Genomic DNA, 20143 nt, shown 5'->3' on the forward strand with positions numbered 1-20143 from the left:
CCAGTTTCCAAATAACCACTCTGAGGCTTAATATTAATTATAAACTGTTTGGCCTATTAGTTCAAGCTTATTATTAACTAGTTCTTACAAAACTTAAATTAACCCATTTTTATTAGCCTATATTTTACCATGAGGTTCATGGCCTGTTACCTCACATCTTGCTTCTCCAGCAGCGGCCAGTATTTCCCAGACTCTGCCATCTTTTCCCCAGTATCTCTGTTTGGATTTCCCGCCTGTCTCTATTCTGCCTGGCTATTGGCCAAATCAGCTTCCTTATTAACCAGTGGTAATAAAACATTCACAGCATACAGAAGAGCATCCCACATCAGCCAGGACTACATAGTAAGACTCTATCTCCAAATTAATTAACTAATTAGCTAATTATGGGTAATGTTATAGTATACATATTATAATTAGAAATAATTACAACTTAGTAATTGCACTGGAATATGAGAGGTGCAGGTCTCTAAGCTTTTCTCCCTCTGACAAGGTACTACTTGCCACCTCAAATTTCGTTCTTTGGGGATTTAATGTTTATGCAAAACCAAGAGGAGAAAAAGTGGAGGGGAGGGAGTGCAAACAGCTTGTCTGAAACTGTGAAAAGGACTCCTTTCCCTCTCATTTGTAGGTAACACTTTACCAACACAGCACAGCTTGAATTTGACATCTCAGCAACCCAGGAAAGCAGGAGCTTCTTAAACTGCTAAATGGTACAGTTGTCACTTTTCAAGTTATTGTAAAGCCTGCCCCTCAACAGCCTAAATAATCCCCTGAAAATGACAGCAGTGCCTTGAAACTAGAGCTGCAAGCCCCAGTTTTTTTCTGTAAAGGCTGGACAAGGTGCCCCAGGTACCCAAGCTTTCACATGGGGCTGTAGATTCCAAGCATGCTGACGTGAAATACTTTTTCAGAAGCAAAAGACATAAAAAGCAGCCTACAGAAAAAGAGATGCTTACCGAGGATGTGAGCTAAGTACAGCCATCTGCGAAACACACTCCTAGGGGAACAGACGCCATTTCCAAACCTATTTTTCACAACACTTCCATGTCTCCTGAGTTCTGTGCAGTGCCCACAGGACCATCCTATCCACTGGCAACACAGTAAAATGTAAACACAAACGAGAGACTGAAGCTGCAGCAACTAGACAAATAAGCTCGCCAGCCAGACGTGGGAAGACCCTGTCGTAAAACCAAACAAGTAAAAGTCTCCAGATTATAAACAGCCACTAGATTTATTATGTATGGCAAAGGAAATTCTGAACTCTTTTGAATTTTTATTTGTTTTTTGAAACAGGGTCTTCACATGTGGCACCGGCTGGCCTGGAGCAGATTACTATGTAGACTAGGCTGATCTTGAACACACGAGATCCACCTGCCTCTGCCTCCTAAATACTGGGGAAAAGGTGTGTGCCACCATGCCTAGATCCTGTGGCTTTTTTATAGCACTCTGAACAACACAAAATAAAAATTCTGAGGCTGGGGGCTGAAGAGATGGCCCAGCAGCTAAGACCACTGTCTGTTCTTCAAGAGGAACCAAGTTCAATTCCCAGCATACACAAGGCAGCTCACAACTATCTGGAACTCCAGTCCCAGGAGATCAAATACCCTCTCTGGCCTCCACAGGCACTACATGTACGAGGTACACAGACATCCATACATACACACAAAATAAAAGGGAAAATAATTTTAAAAAATAAAAGGGTGTGCCTTTTAAGAAAAGTATGACGTGGGGCCAGTGAGAGACGGTTCAGTGGGTAAAGTTGTTCAAGCCTGATACCCTGAGTTCAGTCACTGGAATCCATGACAGACGGAAGGAAGCAGTTCCTGAAAGGTGTCCTGACCTCCACAGAGTACCACTCTCACACACATAACAAGTAAGAGAAAAGCCTGCGCTGGGTGAAGAGATGGCTCAGCAGGTAGAGCACTTGCTAGATAAGCATGAAGACAGGAGTTCAGATCCCTAGACCCTACATAAGAGCTGAGTTGGTGTGGCTGCTTACCTGCAATCCTAGCACATGGGGGTTGGGACTCAGAGGGTGAAGACAAGAAATCCCAGAGAAGCTGACTAGCTAGACAAATGGCCAACCCCATGTTTATCATGAAACCTGTCTCAATATACAAGGTGAAAATAATGATGATTAAGGACACCTGATGTCAGCTTTGAGCTTCCACACACACACCTGCACATGCATACACATATGGTACACACTACACACAGATACATATGAAAAGGGAAAAATTAGGAAAACTATTCAAAAAACAACAACAACAAGGTATCACTACATAGCTAGCTCTGGCTGGCCTGGAATTCGCTAATACACACCAGACTGGCTTCAAACTCAGAGATCCACATGTCTCTACCCACTGAGCCATCCCTTCAGGCCCCTTAAAGGATACGTTGATCAGCAGACCTCAAACTGCTGACTGTGCTGACATCACATCTCTGGTGCTGAGGCTGCTGGGTCTGGGAAACAAAACCCTTGAGACCCAGCAGTCTGAATTCCCCCTTGGCCAGTCTTTCAAATTCTAGTTCAGATGGGACCTCTAAGAAACCCTCCCTTTCCAAATCCCATGTTTATCCACCTCCCTCTCCTAAAAGAATCAATCACTAACAGATGTTCCTAGCGTCCCCGACTTCATACGGTTTGTGTACATGTCTGTTTGTTGTATATGCAGGAACTCGTCCAGAGTCCGAGCTAGGGCAGGTGTTGACAGAGGATAATAACCTGGTAGCTCCTGACGTACAACATACTCTCTTCGGGACCTATATCTTGGTTCCTATTGCTCTCCCTGCTTGCAATACACTTCATCTGACTAGTCCTTCCTCAATGCTCAAGCATTAGCCTCTTTAACACTCCCTCTGCCTCAGTCTCTGTGTGGTGTCTGTCTGAGTTGGGGTTTCTATTGCTGTTAGGACAAAAACAACTCGAGGAAGAACGGGTTCATTTCCCTTACACTTCCAGGAAATAGTTCATTACTGAGGGAAGTCAGGACAGGAACCTGGAGGCAGGAGTTGATGCACAGGCCATGGAGGAGTGGTGCTTCCTGGCTTTGTCTTTATGACCTGCTCAGTCTGCTTTCTTGTAGAACCCAGGACCAACCAGCCCAGAGAGACCCCACACACAATAGGAAGAGCCCTCCCAAATCACTAATTAAGAACAAGCCCCATAAGCTATCCTACTGAGCCATTTTCTCAACTGAAGTTCTCTTTTCAGATGAGTCTATCTTGTGTCAAAGTGACATAAAAACTAGCCAGTTCCTCTATGTTCCTAACCAACCTGTCCAGACATACTTAATAGCTACTATTCACTGCAGGCTTTCTCCATGCCAAGAACTCTAATGAGCAGAGCTGGATTAAAACCTGTAGAGGCCAGCCAGGAATAGTGGTGCACACTTTTAATTACAGCACTAGAGAGGCAGAGGCAGAAAACAACAACTCAGTCTGTTGGGGCTAGCCTAGTCTACATAGTGAGTTCTAAGACAATCATGGTTATGCAGAGAGACCCAGTGGTGCAGGACAATTCTGTATTCTGTCAATTATGTTGTAAATAAATGCTGATTGCCAGGCAGGAAGTATAGGCGGGACAACCAGACAGGAAGTAGAGATGGGGCAATGAGAACAGGAGTATTCTGGGAGAAGGAAGCTCTTTCTGCAGTCCTGTCCAGACACAGAAGAGGGAAGATGTGACCTGCCCAGCTGAAAAAGGTACCGAGCCATGTGGCTAATACAGATAAGACTAATGGGTTAATATAAGTTATAAAAGTTAATAAGAAGCCTGAACTAGTGGGCCAATCAGTTTATCATTAATATAGACACTCTGTGTGATTTTCCTTGGGACTTAACGAATGCGGGAACCAGGCAGGACAGAAACCCCAACAAGCAGGCCCTCCCATTACAACCCAGTCTCAAAAATGAACAAACAAAAACCCAAAACCCAAATGCAAAGACAGGCAAAAACCAGGGCATACATTTCATATAAAAGGATGCCACGGTAAACTGGGCAGTAGGTAGGATTTTACTTAATACTCTTGCATCTTTTTTCTTTTGTGCACGTGTGTGCAGTGTCTGCATGTGTATGTCAGGTGTATGTGTATGCACCTGTGTCTATGTGTCTATGTCAATGCCAAGTATTTCTCTCAATTGCTATTCACTGTTTTTTTTAAGATTTGTTTAAGTACAAGGGTATTTTTGCCTGTATGTACATCTATGTCTCACGTGTGTATAATGCCTTTGAGACCAGCAGAGGGTATCAGATCCCACGGTACAGGAGTTAAATGGTCAAACATCACTATGTGAGTACTGGGAATTGAACCCAGGTCCTCTGGGAGAGCAGTCAGTGCTCTTAACCACTGAGTAACTGTTCCACTCATCTCCCTTCTCTTTCTGAGACAGATTCAGTAAACCTAGAGCTCACCAATTCAGTAAGACTAGTTGGGCAGCAAACCCCAGAGGGCCTCCTATCACCGAGCACTGGGATTATAGGTGTGCAGTTTGCCTGGCTTTTATGCGGATGCTGGGGACCTGAACTCAGGTCCTTATGCTTGTACAGAAAACTCTAAACTGCCCGAGCAATCTCTCCAGTCTCACCTACGATACAGCTAATGTAACAGGCACATACTGTGGGACAATGGTCCTTGTCAACTGTATTTTAATAAAATGCTGATTGGCCAGTAGCCAGGCAGGGAAGTATAGGCGGGGATGAACAGGCAGGAAGTAGAGGCAGGGCAACAAGAACAGGAGAATTCTGGGAAAAGGGAAGTTTCAGTCTGCAGTTGTCACCCAGCTGCACAATGTGACTGCCTCGCTGAAAATGGTACCAAGCCACATGGCTAACACAGACAAGAATAATAGGCTAATTTTAAGACGTAATAATTAGTTAAGAAGAAGAGCCTAAGATACTAGGCCAATGAGTTTACGATTAATGTAGACCTCTATGTGTTTGAGACTAAATGGCTGTGGGACCTGGTAGGACAGAAAACCTCAGACAACAGGCACAGGTCCATAATCCCAACACTGGGGAGGATAAGGAAGAGGAGCAAGAGTTTGAAGCCATTTGGGGTTATATAGTAAGTTTGAGACCAGCTTAGGCTACATTAATCTTGTTTCAAAAAATAAAACTAGGACCCACATGACAGCTCGAAACCATTTTTAATCTTCAGTTCCATGGAATCCAATGCCCTCTTGGGCCTCTGAGGACACCAAGCATGCACATGGCACATAGATATACATGCAGGCAAAACACTCATACACATAAAATATTTTTGATAAAATTAAAATAGTAAATGTTTTAAAATATCAAAAGGTGAGGCTAGAGAAGTAGCCTTAGTCAGTAAAGCACTGGTCATGTAGGAGTGAGGACCTGAGTGTGGATTCCCAGAACCTGTAAAACACCACATACAACAGGACCTCTCTGTCATTCCACCCCTTTCCTAATGCCTCCTGAAACTGACTGTTCTTATAACTGATGCTAATAAGGAGCCAATATTTCCTGCCATCAACATTACTGCAAATCTCTCTGGCAGGACCTCCACCTCCAGTCTTGTCACCTCCTCTGTCCACTATTTTACAACCACATGGTCTTTTTTTTTAAATATTTATTTATTATGTATACAACATTCTGCCTCCATGTATGCCCGCACGCCAGAGGAGGGCACCAGATCTCATTACAGATGGTTGTGAGCCACCATGTGGTTGCTGGGAATTGAACTCCAGACCTCTGGAAGAGCAACCAGTGCTCTTAACAAGAAAGGCCTAAATTTGTTAACTTGAATAATGGCCCTGCGACCTACCTCTCGCAGGCTCTCAACACACACTGGAGCATCTGCATATTTCCCTAAATATTCGAACCTGTTTGCTTCCCCTCTCAGAGCATGGTGTTTAATGAAGCCTGGATATCGTGGTCACCGGTGCTAACCTTCTAGAACTGGTCCTCCCCCTAACCCCAATGACCCTTGTTGAGAACATGTTTAGCATTCCACTACCTTTATTTTTTTTCTTTTGGTTTCTTGAGACAGGGTTTCTTTGTCGCTTTGGAGCCTGTCTTGTAGACAGGCTGGCCTTGAACTCACTCTGCCTCCTGAGTGCAGGGATTAAAAGCATGCACCACCACCGCCCAGCTTATTCCACCACTTAAGTCCCTCGACGACCTCCTCTATACCAGTGTGAGCAGCAGAGCCAAGCACTTCTTTATTCACTTCTGCTCCAGCTCTGGCTCCTGCAGGTTTGCTACTGGGGCCACTGTCCCTTCCTTAAGTCAATATTTCCTCTGTGATGAGGGATAGAATGTTCTTTTAGGCCAGAGAGGTGTGGCAGTGTAACATAGAACACACACTGGGCAAACACAAACCAGGCAAGGAGGAGCCTCGCCTGGAGCAGATGCCAAGGAACAGGCTGCCCCTTCTTGTTCAGCAGCCAAGGGAAATGCAGCCCTTCTCTCTGAGGCCTTCCAGTCCCTCCACGATCACGCCTCTCAGCCTCTCATATATACAGCTTGGCAGTATCCCACTGGCTACGAGGAAAGCCAAAGCAAGTCATCTGCATAGCCCATCTATTCCACCACCAAGGGGGTGAAAATGAAATGTGTTAGCTAACTGAAGTTCAACATTCCGGGAGCCCCAAAAAACAGCCGGGAGGTATTGAGGAAAATAAAGTTACTTGAGAGCCGACTAATGAAAAAATCCACTGAAAAATCTTTTCTTAAATGTACAGTAGCATAGGGAGCCTGGTAATACAGCTCATAGGTAGAATGTTTGCTTAGAATGCAAGAATCCCTTAGTTTGATCCCCGACATCACATGGAAACTGTGTGGTGGTGTAAATGGTAACCAGTACTCTAGACGTGGGGGCAGAAGGATCAGAAATTCAAAGTCATTTTTGGCTGCATTCTAGGCCAGCCTTGTATGTATGTATGTATGTATGTATGTATGTATGTATGTATGTGTATGTGACTAACTTTATATCATATTTCCTTCAGTTAATTCAAACTCCCCACAATTCTGGTGACCCCAGGGGACGGTCACAGCCTAAGAAGAGTTGAGGTCACAATTACAGTTGGGCTGACAGTGTAGCCCCCATGATGGTGGCAGGCTGGGCAAGCAGAGGCCCTGGGTTCCATCTACAGCACTGCAAAAGCAAAGCAACAAAAAGGGGGGGGGGTGCTGGAGACATGGCTCAGTGGTTGTGCTGGCTGATTTTACGTCAACTTGACAGAAGCTATAGTCATCTGAGAGGAGGGAACCTCAATTGAGAAAATGCCCCCAGAAAAAAAAAATCAAGACAAGCCTGTAAGCACATCTTCTTAACTAGTAATTGACCAGGGAGAGCCCAGGCCATTACGAGTGGTGCCACCCCTGGGCTGGTGGTCCTGGGTTCTATAAGAAAGCAGGCTGAGCAAGCCAGTAAGCGGCACCCCTCCATGGTCTTGGCTTCAGTTACTGCCTTCGGGTTCCTGCCCTGCTAAGTTCCTGCCCTGGCTTCCTTCCATGATGGATTATGATGTAGAAGTGTAAGAGAAATAAACCCTTTCCTCCCCAAGTTGCTTTGGTCATGGTGTTCATCACAGCAATAATAACCCTAGGACAGTGGTTAGGAGCACTTGGTGCTCTTGCAGAGGACTCAGGTTTGATTCTCAGCACCCACATGGTCACTCACAACCAATCATAACTCCACTTCTGAGGGATCCAACACCCTCTTCTGACCTCCAGGGGCTCCTGCATATACAGTATACACATAAACGCTACACAGGCACACATACACACACAAACTCTACACAGGCACACATATACACATAAACGCTACACAGGCACACATACAAACTCTACACAGACAGATAAACCCTGTCTCGAAAAACCAAAAAAAAAAAAAAAAAACTCTACACAGGCACACATACACACACAAACTCTACACAGGCACGCATACACACACAAACTCTACACAGGCATGCATACACACACAAACGCTACACAGGCACACATACACACACAAACTCTACACAGGCACACACACACAAACTCTACACAGGCACACATACACACACAAACTCTACACAGGCACACATACACACATAAACGCTACACAGGCACACATACACACAAACTCTACACAGGCACGCATACACACATACTCTACACAGGCACGCATACACACACAAACGCTACACAGGCACACATACACACAAACGCTACACAGGCACGCATACACACAAACGCTACACAGGCACGCATACACACAAACTCTACACAGGCACGCATACACACAAACGCTACACAGGCACGCATACACACATAAACGCTACACAGGCACACATACACACACAAACTCTACACAGGCACACACACACACAAACTCTACACAGGCACACATACACACACAAACGCTACACAGGCACACATACACACAAACGCTACACAGGCACGCATACACACACAAACGCTACACAGGCACACATACACACAAACGCTACACAGGCACGCATACACACACAAACTCTACACAGGCACACACACACACAAACTCTACACAGGCACACATACACACACAAACGCTACACAGGCATACATACACACAAACGCTACACAGGCACGCATACACACACAAACTCTACACAGGCACACACACACACAAACTCTACACAGGCACACATACACACAAACGCTACACAGGCACGCATACACACAAACTCTACACAGGCACGCATACACACAAACGCTACACAGGCACGCATACACACAAACGCTACACAGGCACACATACACACAAACTCTACACAGGCACACACACACACAAACTCTACACAGGCACGCATACACACAAACGCTACACAGGCACACATACACACAAACGCTACACAGGCACGCATACACACAAACGCTACACAGGCACGCATACACACAAACGCTACACAGGCACGCATACACACACAAACGCTACACAGGCACGCATACACACAAACTACACAGGCACACATACACACGTAAACGCTACACAGGCACACATACACACACAAACGCTACACAGGCACGCATACACACATAAACGCTACACAGGCACACATACACACTCTACACAGGCACGCACACACACACAAACTCTACACAGGCATGCATACACACAAACTCTACACAGGCACGCATACACATAAAAACAAATGCATCTTTAAGCCTGCTGTGCAGTCTTCTTTTCACTTATTTTCTCCTCTCTTTTTACCTCCCACTTGAGGATGATGGATTCTCCCTTTACATGTTAACTCTTCCACCCATAGGAGCCTTTCAGTCCAGCTCCTTTGTGGTATCTTACTTCTGAGCACCTTCTGGCTACTCCCCTCCACTACCTTTAAGTCAGTACTCAGATCTCCTGAATCCTTAAATTAGAACTACCAAACCAATGTGACTGAGTCCCTTGGCATTTTTATCTGCTTTACTGGCACACTGTTAAAGCACTTGTCAATGAACTCACTGCTTTAAACTTCGTGACTTAGCTTGCTCGTCTTAACAACTAGACTCTGGGGTCTCATTGCTTTCCTAATCATCCCATAGATGGACTCTTCCTCCTGTGGCCTAACTCCTCACCCTGTAGCGCTGGGCTCACGAACCTAATCCAGGTTTTTAAATTTTTTCCCCATAACTCTGAGATATTCATCACATCAGTTTTTCCTCTCTACTTAGCTGTTTTGTTATCAGCTCTTCCACTGCCTCATTTCCCATCAATCATGTTCTTGTTAAAAATCCACTGTGTGGGATCCATTCTCCTTCCAAAGTGGGATCTAAAGGGACTGGAAAGATGACTTAGCAGTTAAAAGCACTGGTTGCTCTTACACAGTTCAAAACTGTCCGTAACTGCAGTTCCAAGGATACAATACCTTTTTCTGTCCTCCGCACCAAGCACACATGTAGTACAGAGACATACATTCAGACAAAGCACTCATACATACAAAATAACTAAAAATTACAAAGTAGGATTCAGGGTCAGAGAGATGGCTCAGGGGTAAGGGCACTTGCTGGCAACCATAAGGACCTTGAGTTTAATTCTCAGGAACTGTTTGGTGGAAGGAGAAAACAGATCCTGCAAGTTGTCCTCTAACCGCTACACATGTGCATGTGCACATACAAACAAAACAAGCAAATAATTGTTTTTAAGTTGAGCATGGTAACACAGACCTTTTTTGTTTTGTTGTTGTTCTTTTCTTTTGTTTCTTGAGACAGGGTCTCTGTATGTCTTGGCTGTCCTGGAACTCACTATATAGACGAGGCAGACCTCAGACTCATGAAGATCCACTTGTCCCTGCCTACTGAGTGTTTGGAATCCACCATGCCCATCAATAACAAACACCTTTAATCCCAGCATTTAGAAGGCAGAGGCAGGGGGATTGGTCAGGGCTATATAGTGAGACTCTGCTGAGAGAGAGAGGAGGTGGGGGGAGGGAAGGAGACTTAGCCATCACTCAAGCCATGGGCCACACTGCTATTCCCATCTTTCCATTGGAGATCTCACAACACATCTATTTTTATTCCATCTCCAGATGATTCTTTTTTATTATCCTATTTTCTTCTCAGATATTTAGGTTTCAAGGTTTAAGGTAATTTTAAAGTCTTATGTTTCTTTTACTCCTGAATTATCTGGAAAGTCTACTAATTTTGTCTCTAGAATACCTTTTGCTTCCATTGCCTTAGTTCATGCTCTCACTGCCTCTTTTCTGGTCCTCTGTGAATATCTCCTCACAAGTTTTTGTGCCCTCCCCAGACTGTCCTCTACTCAAACACAATAGATTAGTCTGGCTGGCAGCCACAATCCTGCAATCCCAGTTCCTTCAGGAATCAGGAAGGGGAAGATAACACTTTCAAGGCCCGCCTGGGCTACAGAGCAAGTTTAAGGCCAGTTTGGACTACTTAACAATAAATAAAAAGTTTTTTTTTTTTAAAAAAAAAAGGAGCTTGAGAAAGCGCTCAATGGTAGACCACTTTCCCAGCAAACAAGACATCAAGTTCCATCCTCCAGTATGGGAGACTAGAGGAGGCCCTAGAAACAGACTAACATCCCAAGTAGCACAGCTGATTACATACACATGCTTCCAACCCACTTCAGCCAGAGGTCCAGTTTAGGATGCTCAATCCCTTCTCTGCCTTATGTTTAACATTTATTTATATGTATATATGTATACTTGTGTCTATGTACGTGTATACCATGTGTCTATGGGTATCCTAGAGACCAGAAAAGGGTGTCAGACCCCCTGGAGCTGAACTTAACAGGCAAGTGCTGAGAACCAAACTCAGGTCCTCTGGAAGAACAAAAATGCTTTTTAATTGCTGAGCCATCTCTCTAGTCCCTCAGTCTTACTTTTTTAGGCAGGGCCTATCACTGAAGCTTAGCTTTTAGCTAAACTGGCTGGCCAGCAAGGCCCTGGGATCTGCCTGTCTTTGCTTCTCAAATGGTGAGGTTACAGATCTTGTCTTAGTTAAAGTTTTAACTAAGAGACACTATGACCATGACAACTCTTATGAAGGAAAACATTCAATTGCAGCTGTCTTACAGTTCAGAAGTTTAGTCCATTATTGCCATGGTGGGAAGCATGGCGGCACGCAGGCAGACATGGTGCTGGAGAGAGAGTTGAGAGTTCTACATCAGGACCCGCAGATAGCAGGAAGTGACAGTGAATGACACATTGGCCAGGTCTGAGCTTCCAAGACCTCAAAGCCCACCCCCTAGTGACACTCCCACAAGACTACACCTCCTAATCGTACCACTCCCTATGGGCCTATGGGGGCCATTTTTGTTCAAACCACCACAGCTGTATACCTCCAGACTGCCGGGGATCCCAACTCTGTCCCTCATGTATGAGGGCTTTGCCTGTATATACAGCTGTACTGTATAGAATGTGTGGGCCTGGTGCCCACAGAGTTCTGAAGAGAGTCACATCCCCAGTGGTTACAGTCTGGAGTTACACACAGTTGTGAGCCATAATGTGAGTCTCTTAATCAATGAGCTATCTCCAGCCCCGCCTGAATCAGCTCTGAACATGTATATCATGCTTCAGACACGGTAAGGCTGACTCGACATGCCTCTGTGCTTTATTGTTTCTTCTGCTTAGAAGACTGCCTTGCATTTCTACTTTTTTCCTATTTTTCAGTACTCAGCTCTGAAATAGCACTTCTGTGATGCTTTTCCTACTGCTTTCTCCCAACATCTCCTTACACTCACATAATGCCACACACACCAGTCATTTAGCTAGCTCTGTACCTTACCTTTCCCAGCAGACTCAAGCTCTGTTAGGACTTAAACTCGGGGCTTCCCAGAGCCTAACCCAGCTGCCTGTGCTATGAGCACTTAGTCACCTACTGCATGAAGCATCTACATGTATATACCTTCTTTAGTATTCTGAAGATGTGATAAAAATAAATCTGTATTTGCTTTATTTAAACATGCACAAAACAATCTCTCAAAACCTCCATTTTCCTCTTGTTATTTGTTTTAAGACTGGGTCTCACTATGCAACTCTGACTGTCCTAGAACTCACTATGTAGACCAGTCTGGCCTCGACCTCAGAGATCCACCTGCCTCTGTCTCCAGAGTGCTGGGATAAAAGACGTGCATCAAAAAGGCGAAATCAGGGCAGAAAAGTACCTGCAGAGTAAGTGAAAACATACTTACCACCTCTAGCACCATGCCCAAGACCCTGGCTTTGTGGCCTGGAACTCCAAGATCCGCCCGCCTCTGCCTACAAGTGCTGGGATTAAAGGCACATGCCACCTTTCTTCTTGGTTTTTGCTTTGTTTTGTTTTTGAGACAGGGTTCTTCTGTGTAGCCTTGGCTATCCTGGAACTAGCTCTGGAGACAAGGCCTGACTCAGCTTCCCGAGTGCTGATTTAATTAAAGGTGTGCACCACCACCCAGTGGAAACCCTGTTTTCTAAAGATGTACTGATACATTATAACCTCTCCCATATATCCTCTTAACATGCGACGATGTGGTGGAGTTTTTATGTCCCCTCATCTTGACATGAAGCAAACTTCAGAGACTATCAACCCAAGGAATACTGTAGACTAACCACTATGTAGCACCCAAGGTTGTGTTATAAAAATGCCATGAGATCTTATAGTTCATCTATCACACACTGTGATTTATAGGTAAGGTTACATGGGAAGGACATCTGAGGACTTTGTTTTTAAGGAGGGGGAGGTGAGACAGTCTCAAACTGCTAGAAAAGATTGTTAAGAGATTAGCACACTGCTGAAGAGAACCTACGTTTGATCCCCAGCACCCACATGGTGACTCACATCTGTAAGTCCAGTTCCACAGGATCCAATGCCTTCTCTGGCTTCTAATGCACATGGTACATAAACATACAATCACACAAAACACTCATACATAAAATATTTTTTTTAATTTTAAAAAATATTTTTCGGGCTGGAGAGATGGCTCAGTGGTTAAAAGCATTGCCTGCTCTTCCAAAGGTCCTGAGTTCAATTCCCAGCAACATATGGTGGCTCACAACCATCTGTAATGAGGTCTTGTGCCCTCTTCTGGCCTGCAGGCATACATGTAGACAGAATATTGTATACAAAATAAATATTTAAAAAAAAATATTTTTCAAAAAAGTAAAAAAACGAGCACTGGTTGTTCTTTCCAGAGGACCTGGGTTCAATTCCCATCACCTACATAGAGCCATCTTACGGGTCCTGTAGAGCAACTCTGAGGTCAGTCAGGACTACAGACAAGACTGTCTCCAAAAGGAGAAGGGAGAAAAAGAAAAAGAGAAGGGATGAAAGCGATGCTGGACTTTCACCTCATTCTCAAGTCACACAAGTTAAGAGTATTTACCAATGGTACGCAAACATAAGAAATGGGAAATGACCTGCTCTTTCCTGTCTTTAGAATGTTAGCTAGAAGGCCCATCTTATTTTGTTAAGGGGCGGGGGTGAAGAAATCCTTCTTTGAGTCCTAACTGCAAATCATGCCTTTTCTAAGATTTTTACTGAGACTGGATCTCCCCTATGTTGCCCAGGCACACCTGGAAATTTCTGAGTTCAAGCAATGCCCCTGCTTCAGCCTCTGTGGTAGCTGGGAATACAAGCATGGGCCATCTCCTGTTTTAAGAATGAAGACTTTTGATAATTAGTGCTTTCAATTTCAGTTTTCATGTTACTCTTGTTGAGAATCTATCCAATGAAAGCTAATTAGTGAGTCAAAGGAAGCTAATCTTCTAAAATACACATCGTTAGAGAAATCCACAAATATAAGGCTGGGCTCAGGGATGGCGTACATCTGTGGTCCTAGTCCTCCAGAGGCAAAAGCAGGAAGATGCGGCAAACAACGCCTTTCTGCACTCTATGCACTACCATAGAGTCCGCGAGCTTCGGGCAAGGGGCTGGAGGTTGAAACACACAAAGACACAGAGACAGGGAAAGACAGACAGGGAGACAGAGACACGGACCTCTAGTCACTGATAAGAAGCCCTTTATTCAATAGCACCACAGAGGCTTATATACCCAACAGTCAGGTGGGCCAACAGGTGAAAACCTTATCCTCTGATCAAGGCCAAGGCAACCCGTGCTTGTGAAGCAGAGCTGGTAAACAACTTTGACACAGCTTTCAGTAACTCAAATCAGAAGGAAAGTAAAGATCTCTAGCAGGGAAGAGCAGCTGGAGGCCAGGACTCCAAATGGTCCCAACAGGAAGATCCTGAATTCAAGGCCAGCCTGGGCTCTATGACAAGACCTCATCTAAAGCAACAACACAATACACATAAAAATAGTCAGTCACAATGATTTCTGCACCTGGGAGGCAAAGGCTGGAAGATCAGGAGTTCAAGGATACTCTTCGCTAAATAGTTATTTTGAGGCCAACCTGGGCTACAGGAGCCCCTTCTCAAACAAACAAAACCTCACAAATGCAAACTATATAGCACAGGTGCTTTAAAATGCAGGAAATGTACAGCTGGGTGTGTGGCACACGCCTTGAATCCTAGTACTCAAGAAGCAGAGATAGTGGATGCCTGTGAATTTGAAGCCAGCATAGTCTACATACCAGTTCCAGGGCAGCCAGAGTTACATGGAGACCCTGTCTCCTAAGGGGGGGAACGACTACAAATATGAATACAACTGGAAGAGACACACAGTGTTACAAAATCATAGCTAACTGTCTACTGAAAAGAGGCTAATGTCTCATTTCTAGAAGGTGATCATAAGGCAATGAGACTACATTTTCAAAAGAGGAGTAATTTATTATGTAATGTAATATTAAAAAAACAGTGCTGTCAAAACAGCTGATAAGCCGCACAGAAAACTTAGCCTCATTACTTAGTCACATGCTACTACTACTATGAGCATTCATCTCTACCACGCTCAGCTCAATAATCCCAGAAGGCATTCAGCCTCCAAGTTATCACCCTAGGGAGAGAGGTGAGGTGGTGAACAAGACAAAGGCCCTACTCTTCAAGAGCTCACCTTGAAAGCTGGTAGTACAAAGACAGACTTGTGGTTCAGCTCCTAGTCCGTCAGACTCCAAAGCCTGCACTTTATCTTTCAACCATATCACTTCTCATGGGGGAGGGGGTGATGCCTGCCTGGAAGAAAAGGCCACACATGGGAAAATACCACCTCCAGAGCAAGGGAAGGTTTCTCTCTGTCAGTGGTCCAGCATCTTTCCCCAGTTCCCAAGACTAAAGACTTCGATGGAAGCATTTACATAAGATACTGACAGTTTCCAACCTTTTTCTTCTTGGTCCCTAAAGCCCCCAGGCAAAATTTACAGAAGGAGGGAGGCACAGTAGATATTCGGTACAAAGCTGAATGAAGTTAGGGACGGTAGATGAAAGAGAGGGATAGGATCTGCCCTCCATTTTTTGAGACAAATTTCATATATCCCAGGCTGACTCGAACTATCTGTGTAGCTGAGGATGACTTAAAACTCCTGATCCCCCTGCCTCCACTGGGATTACAGGGAGGTACCACATCCAAGCACTTGGTGCCAAAGATCAAACCCAGGGCTTCATGCATGGTAGACAACAAATCTACAAATTGAGCTACATCCCCAGGCTCAGAATCTACTTTTAAAGATTTATTTATTAAGAAGCCACCAGATCTCATTACAGATGGCTGTGAGCCACCATGTGGTTGCTGGGAATTGAACTCAGGACCTCTGGAAGAGCAGCCAGTGCTCTTTACCTCCGAGCATCTCCCTAGCCCCAGAATCTGCTTTTTAAGAACAAATAATAGAAAGAAAAATGGGCCAGATATGATGGCACACACCTTTAATCCCAGCACTCAGGAGGCAGAGGCAGGCGGATCTCTGAGTTCAAGGCCAGCTTGGGCTATAGAGCGAGTTTCAGGACAGCTAGAGCTGCATAAAAGATGTCTCCAAAAAATATAAAATAGAAACAAATAAATAAAATGGGAGAAATTGAGTAATTTCTGGGGAAATATGACCACAGACGTAATTTTTCATATAATAAGATTGAACTGGGAATCTACTCAGTGGTAGAGTTTGGCTACCATACAAGAGTCCCTAGGTTTAATTTCAAGTGGTACATTAAAAGGGAGGAGCGGGCTGGTCGGTGGTGGCGCATGCCTTTAATCTCAGCACTTGGGAGGCAGAGTCAGGCAGATATCTGAGTTTGAAGCAAGCCTAGTCTACAACCCACACCTGGAAAGAGGAGGCAGGAAGATCTTGAGATCTAGGCTATTCAGCAAGCATTATGGGGGAGGGGGAACTGGGGGTTTTAGAGTTAGAGAGTTGACTAGAAGTTGGCCTTGGCACAGCATGAGAAAATCACTTAACCTCTAGGCCTTATTTACACATATGTAAAATACAGTAACAGCTATCACTGACTGTGACAATTACAGTGTTTATTAGACAAAGGGGACTCAGGGTAACGGCCTCCAACAGATTACTACTGCAAGTAGAAGCGACGCTCCTGTGTTCTAACCTCTCCCAACTAACTGTCCTATCCGGATTTCCCGTCCAAGTTTGTGTTACAAGCAATGACAAACAGGATCTGTAGTTCTTCTGCGTACCACCCTTTGTGCTATTCCCACTTCCTTATGACAGGGTGAGCTCCTGGGTGGCGGCTGTGGAAAACTACTGCTCCCAGCTGAATGAGAGGCCATCTGGAGAACAAGCCGACAAAAGTGATGGCAAGTCACCGAATCTACGAGAGTCTGGACTTCCGCCAAAATCTTCATTGGTAATGAAGAGATAACGTGAAAACACACACACACACACGGTTTTTTTGTGACTCTAAGCCAGTAAGATGCAGCCACTCCAGGCACAGTGTGACCAAAGCGAAGGTCTCCTGAGTCACTTTCTCAGAATTTCCCTCATTCCTCTGACATACTATCCACCCCAGTTCATTCTCCTGCCAATGTGAAGAGTTCCCAAATTCACAAAGAAAGAAGGTGGGTGTGTTTTTATGGAGAGGCAATTTTTGTTCAGAGCCTTCTTTCCTTTTGCTAGGACCTAAACCAAAGGTCTCATTGAGGTAAACTAGCGCTCTACCCAAGCCACATCCAGGACTCCTCACAGTCCCATCAAATTCATGTTTGTCCATCAACCCAAACACCTTCCCCTCTCACACAGATCATACACATCTGTGGTTAAAAACGGAAAGAAGGTAGGGTGTGAGGCCAGGTGGTGGTGGTGCATGGCTTAAATCCCAACACTTGGGAAGTAGAGACAGGTGGATTTCCAAAGCTACAGAGAACCCCTGTCTCGAAAAACCAAAAAAGAAAGGAAGGAAGGAGGGAGGAAAGGAGGAAAGGAAGGAGGGAGGGAGGGAGGAAGGAGGGAGGGAGGGAAAGTTGGGTGTGATGATACATGCTTGTAAGCCCAACATCTAAGAGACAGAGGCAGGAAACTTAGCCTGGTCTACAAAAGAAAAGCTCCAGACTAGCTATCAACAAGCAGCAGCAGCAGCAACAATCAGGGGCTGGAGCCATACTCTGTGGTCAAGGGTGAAGACTGCTCTAGCAGAGAACGTGAATTTGGTTCCTAGAACCCATGCCAATCTCACAACTGCCTATACCTTTAGCTCCAGCAGATCTACCGACCTTTGCAGGTACCTACCCTACATGCACCTGTGAATACACGTGTGCGCTGTATTCATGTACTAAATAAATAAATCTTAAAAGTTTCAATCCAATCAAGCAATCAAACAAAAAATCAGGATGGACTAAATGAAAAAATCTACATTAAGGATCTGGGGGCAGCTCAGTAGTGAAGGGAGGCCCCGGGTTCCATAGCCATGACAAAGTAAGTAACAGCTATACTTGATTAGGAGTATCAATCTACAACAACAAAACAAGGTAGTAACCTTTCCTTAGAACGAACAGCAAACTGCTCATGGAAAACAAAGAAATGAATATGTCAAACACAGATGATTAATGCGTACAGTTCAGAGAGACCTGGAAGCTCAGAGAAGGAATGAGGGGTAAAGAACTGGGAAATGTGTGCCCCTTTAAACTTAGTCACCAGTACAGTCAGAAAAGCTACAACAAAAAGACGAAACTGAAAATTAGTCCCATTAAAAATCTGATTTTTCAGGGCTTGAGAGTGCACACCTTTAACCCCAGCACTTGGGAAGCAGAGCAGAGGCCAGCCTAGGCTACATAGGGAGCTGTCTCAAAAAACACACTTGAATTTACCTAGAAAGATTTCTTTCAAGGGATTTTTTTAAAAAAAATATTCTGGGTCATTTCTAAATATCCCACCAAACAACAACACCAAAACCAAACCCACCGAGACCCATCGCAAGTTCCATACGTAGCATAAGACTGAAAGATTCGACACAATCTGTCACCGAAAAAGAAACTTTGAAGCATCTGCCATTTCCCATTATTGCATTATTGCCATATTAAAGCAGCCGGATCCGCACCTCAATCTCAGAGTAATTTCCAGAATTCCAACCGGAAGCACACAGGCGACCCTGCCTAAATGTTCGCCTCAGTTTCCCCGATGCTAACACCGGAGCGCGCTCGGACCGGCCTAGATGCTGAACCTGAGTCTCAAATGAAGACACCCAAGTTCGCTCTGGAAGAGTTGCCACCTGCCGAGACGCCCGCAGCAGCCCCACGTCACAGGCAGGAGTCCCCGCGTCAGGCGCAGTTTCTCCGAGTCGCCGGGCGGGCGCCGCCGGAGGGGGTGGGTCTGTCACGCGCGTCCCGGGTCGCCGTGGGAGCAGACGCCGCAGCAGCCCGCCGCCCCCGTCCGAGGCGGCACCCGCCGCTTCTCCCTCAGCCCTTCACCGCTGCCCGCGGCCTCCACCCAGGAACAGCAGAGCGTCCGCCTCGCGGGGAGACTCGCACCCCACTCACCTGTCTCGCGGCCACCTCAGCAGGACAGGCTCCCGGCTGGCTCCCAGTCAGCGCGCAGCGGCCCCTCTGCGCACGCGCGAACCGCAGAGCCGGAGGCCGCGGAGCATGCTGGGGGCTGTAGTTCATGGAGAGACTGAACCCTGCATTCCAGGCCATCCTTTGGGGATGTCTCAAGCGCCTGGTCCATGGTGTGAGCAGCTGGGGTGGGGGTGGGGGATTGGAGCAGTCAAGATGGGGAGGCTGGGGTCGATGCACAAGACCGGAGACGGGTCTTCTCTTTCAGGCTCACAGAACAAGCCTCCAGATCAGCTTAATCCAGTTTTCCATCAGTCAGGCCCTAGGGGAAGCACTATTGGTTGAGGTTATGACCAAGAAGGGTGCAGTGTGTGGAGCCTGAAGGCTTGCTTTTGAGTCACTGTGCCAACATCTAAAGTACCCATGGGAACCCAGAACTTCAGGTTCCTGTGAGAACGCGATGTGTTGGGAAACATTTAAACACAGTACCAAAGAACAATCCAGAAAGATGGCAACTGTCACTGCTGGCAAGGAATCTATCTTGAAAACGCCCTTGCCTCATTTCAGAAAGGCTATCGACTGCTTCGATTGCATTAAAGGCACATCTCACTTAAATCTGAAAGACACTGGGGCTAAGAGCCGCTTTCCAATGTCAACCCCTGTTCCTAGTGTTGGTTTGCAGCTGTGCCCCGGTGAACGAAATCAAAGACTACAAAACACAAGGCAGCCTCAGTCGTGACCCGGCTGTACAATATTTGGCTTACAATAAGCACTTTAGCGGGTTGTTCATGTCTCCCAAGCACAAGAATGCACTGAACACAGAACGAA

General features: G+C 45.5%; 1 protein-coding gene across 6 annotated transcripts in view; it reads right to left on the reverse strand.

Moving 5' to 3' along the window:
• Positions 1 to 19391, reverse strand: part of Sgsm3 (small G protein signaling modulator 3) — a 32181-nt gene extending 12790 nt beyond the window's left edge. For 2 of the 6 annotated variants that reach the window (XM_075959823.1, XM_075959829.1), the window contains exon 1: positions 19301 to 19391. The gene's annotated coding sequence lies outside the window, so the exon portion shown is untranslated. Of the gene's footprint in view, positions 1 to 18861; positions 19130 to 19300 lie in introns of those variants that run through there. The other 4 variants (XM_075959828.1, XM_075959824.1, XM_075959826.1 and 1 more) reach the window with 4 other exon arrangements.
• Positions 19392 to 20143: the final 752 nt, after the last annotated feature.

Source organism: Microtus pennsylvanicus, chromosome 2 (assembly GCF_037038515.1).
Source record: "Microtus pennsylvanicus isolate mMicPen1 chromosome 2, mMicPen1.hap1, whole genome shotgun sequence".
NCBI classification, from domain to species: domain Eukaryota; kingdom Metazoa; phylum Chordata; class Mammalia; order Rodentia; family Cricetidae; genus Microtus; species Microtus pennsylvanicus.